The sequence below is a fragment of the Octodon degus genome, unplaced genomic scaffold (assembly GCF_000260255.1).
Source record: "Octodon degus isolate 3935 unplaced genomic scaffold, OctDeg1.0 scaffold00007, whole genome shotgun sequence".
NCBI classification, from domain to species: domain Eukaryota; kingdom Metazoa; phylum Chordata; class Mammalia; order Rodentia; family Octodontidae; genus Octodon; species Octodon degus.
The window spans coordinates 30,823,419-30,827,154 of record NW_004524583.1 but is presented as its reverse complement, the minus strand read 5'-3'; the positions used below and the strand labels follow the sequence as shown (position 1 = coordinate 30,827,154).

The window sequence follows — 3,736 nt, the reverse complement described above, 5'->3', positions numbered from 1 at the left end:
TTTGTAAATAGGATATCAAGTCCGCATCTTGTACAGCAGTTAACCACTAGGAAAAATGTATGTAATGTGTTAATTATTGAAACTGCCCTACCAATTTGATTTGAAACTGTCTCATTGATATTTGTTTCTCAATAAAATTATGGAAAAAAAATTCAAAAATCTTTTACTTATTGATTGATTTGATGCAGGGTCTCGCTGCACAGCTCTGACATGCAGTGATCCTCCTGTCTCAGCTTCCCCAGTACAGGGATGACAGGCGTGAGCCACCATGCCCAGTTCCAGTGGCCAGCACAGTGTGGCCAGGGTTCAGGGCCAGCACGGCATGTAGTGCCAGGGATCTAACCTGGGTCCGTGTGCATGCCAGGCAGGTGCTTAGACCACAGAGCTACCTACCCAGCCCCAAATAAAATACTTCTCTTACATGAACAAGCAGTAAAGGAATACCAGTACCTTTACTGCTTTACTAAATAGTTAAAGTACTTACCTGTAAGTCTCACAGACTCTAAATTATGTCTTTTATATATATAATAAATATAGGTATAGGAATATAATAATATAAGTATAGGAATGTAATAAATATATAGGTATATAAATGCATTTATAATAATAGGTATATTTCTAATAATTCAACTTTATTTATAATAATAGGCTTTATTTTTTTAACTAGTCAAATCCTATTAAAATACTCTCATAGAAAATGCTTGAAATAGTGATTCAAGTCTTTTCCAAAATTTATAATTCTGGGTATAAGTATAGGTATATAGCAGGCATACTGATAATAAAATGCAATTTTCCTTTCCAACTTTACCCCACTGCTCTCCCCGGGGCACACGCCGTCACCCAGAGGCAGCTTAGCCTCACCCAAGAGCGGAACATGCCTCGCACCTAATGGAGGGTATGGCCTTTCCAACTTGGGCCCGGCAGAATGGCTCCCGCAAAGAAGGGTGGCGAGAAGCAGAAGGGCCGTTCTGCCATCCACGAGGAGATGACCCGAGAGTACACAATCAATATTCACAAGCGCGTCCACAGAGTGGGCCTCAACAAGCGCGCCCCTCGGGCTCTTAAGGAGATCCGGAAGTTGGCCATGAAGGAGATGCGAACTCCAGACGTGCACATCGACACCAGGCTCAACAAAGCTGTCTGGGCCAAAGGAATAAGGAATGCTCCATATCGTACCTGGGTACGGTTGTCCAGGAAACAGGATGAGGATGAAGATTCACCAAACAGGCTGTATACCTCGGTAACCTACGTCCCTGTTACCACGTTCAAAAATCTCCAGACAGTGAATGTGGACGAGAACTAACTTGGAAATAAAGTTACAAAACTGCAAACAAAAATTAGGGTATGAGCAAGCTCAATCTGGTATGTGTGTATATGTGTGTGTGTGTGTGTGTGTGTGTGTATTTTTTTTTTTCCTGCTGCTACTGCTTCTCCTCTTCCTCCTCTCTTGTTTTTAAACTTCTCTGGAGTAGCTTCTTCCCTACTTACCTGTCCCCTATTACACATTCAAGTTTAGTGTATTATTCATGTCCTTTCAACTGCACTGTCCCCCTGTGTTGCAAATTGATGTGCTATTTATGTATCAAATCAAAATGACATGTCCTGCCTTGGGGTTGAAGATTAAGAATTGTTCTCAGTGGATGAATGAAAAACCACTGATGAAGGGCTGGGGATATGGCCCAGTGGGGCAACGCATGCCTGGCAAGCATGAAGTCCTGAGTTCGATTCCTGCTACCAAAAACAAAACAAAAAACACCACTGAAGCAAACAGTTATAAAAATGAACCCACCATTATGCCTAAATAATTATGACAATTTGTAGACATACAATCTAAGTCTAGGCTAGCCCTGGAGTCAATTAGTCACACAAGTTATACTGGAGACTTTGGATCTATATGCAGGAGAGATACACGAACATTATTAATGTAAAAGATAGAAGAGAATTTTGCAAAGAGCAGCACAATTCATCCAGGCTTGTGCATTAGGCAATTGCCCAAGCCAGGCTTTCTTCATCCCGGCAGAAATAGAGAACAGCCACTGAATTCTTTATATCTTGCAGTATTTACTTGACCTCACCTTAAGGTGACATAAAGTAAGTCTGTCATAGCAAATGAAACAGAAAAGCTTTGCTGGACCTGTAACTAATAACATATTCAAAGGAAGGAAAAATGTTACTTAGAAGTGTCACAGCCATGCTGGGCATGTACACTGATCGATCTCAGCGATCTCTGCGGAATGTTATGGGGCCCTTGCTGCATGGCTAAAGAGGTACTGACTGGGAGGGCCACAGAAATGGACTGACACTCTTCTGTCTTCCCCTCATGCATGAGCTGAATGAGAAAATACATGACAAAACAAATCACCAATGAAAACACCAAATGTTTTTCCAAAATGCTTCCAGAAAACACTTTGTAAAGTTTTGCTCAATCTTCCCCTACCGATCTTCAACCAAAAACAGTGGCATATTTCTTGGCAATTGATTTTCACTCTTACATACTGGAAAGTGGCTGCTGACCTTCTCTAAAATAGTACGTATTTCCCTGAATTATTCCTAGCTTCTTGGAAAACACCGCCCATATTTTCATTTCCTCTTATTGGGCCAGGTATGGATTCCTGTCAGTACGGATGGATGTTCCTGTTGAGTGTGTTCTAAAATATCCTGCCCAGGATCTCTCTTTCAAATAATTAAACAGATACAGTGTTAGGTGGCTGCACCCCAGAATCTATCTAGAATTTTTTTTTTTGGGGGGGGAAGGGCCTATAGGGTGTTCAGCATCACACTATTAGATGGGACTCTAGTGGCCCTCCTGTTTACAGCCTCCCAAGGGCTGGGATTACAGGTGTGCGCCACCACACCCAGGCTCATTTGCCATCTCAGTGTGCCTTGGGGGCTGGGCAGCACAGTGTGCCCCCTGGGGATCGAAGCCTCGGCCCTTGCGCCTGCTTGCAGGTGCTTTATCTGCTGAGCTATTTGGCCGGCCCTTCTATGTAGAATTTTAAAAAATGTTCTAATGGGTGCCGTGGAGATGGCTCAGTGACATAAGCACCTGCCTGGCAAGCACAAGGTCCTAAATTCAAAGCCTGGTACCAAAAGAAAAACAAAAACAAACAAACAAAAAAGTTTGGATGGAATTAATAAAAAACATAAACTGTACCTTTTCCAGAATTCTTTAGAAGAAATCTCGAACCCAATTTCATTATGGAAAGAATAATATTCATTTCTAAATCACTGTGAAATTCCACACTGACCATGATACAAAACAAGGAGTGAGGAGCCGCAAGCCTAAGCCATCCCTTCCTGCTCTGTGTGGTAAGCCAGGGACTTAGTGCGTGTGCTCACATGCTCATTGCTAATAATTATTGCTACTGTTCCCATTGCGTATTGATGTAATGAGGACAAGCTATTGGCAAAGCAACTACCTGTAATCTGAGCATGCTTACACTTCATTATGCCCACAGGGAGCACTTGGAGAAAATAAAACAAAAACAAAGCCTTGTTCCTAGGATGGCCAAAGAAACCACTTAGTAGCAAGGGCTCAAGGTGATAAAGAACACGATTACTTTACATAGCACCCAGGTGCCTTCATTACTCAAGATAATATTGGGCCAGGGAGATAGGTCGGTGGTCTAAGCACCTGCCTGGCAAATGAAAGGATCCGGATTCAATCCCCAGTGACACATACTGTGCCAGCCTTGGGCGCCGAGTCGACCACTGAGACTGGGTATGGTTTGTGCAC

General features: G+C 42.7%; 1 protein-coding gene and 1 pseudogene across 3 annotated transcripts in view; one reads left to right on the top strand and one right to left on the bottom strand.

Moving 5' to 3' along the window:
• Positions 1-3,736, bottom strand: part of Rgs6 (regulator of G protein signaling 6) — a 657,652-nt gene that overhangs the window by 369,409 nt on the left and 284,507 nt on the right. The gene's annotated exons all lie outside the window — the stretch shown is intronic.
• LOC105743657 lies at positions 908-1,325 on the top strand (annotated as a pseudogene).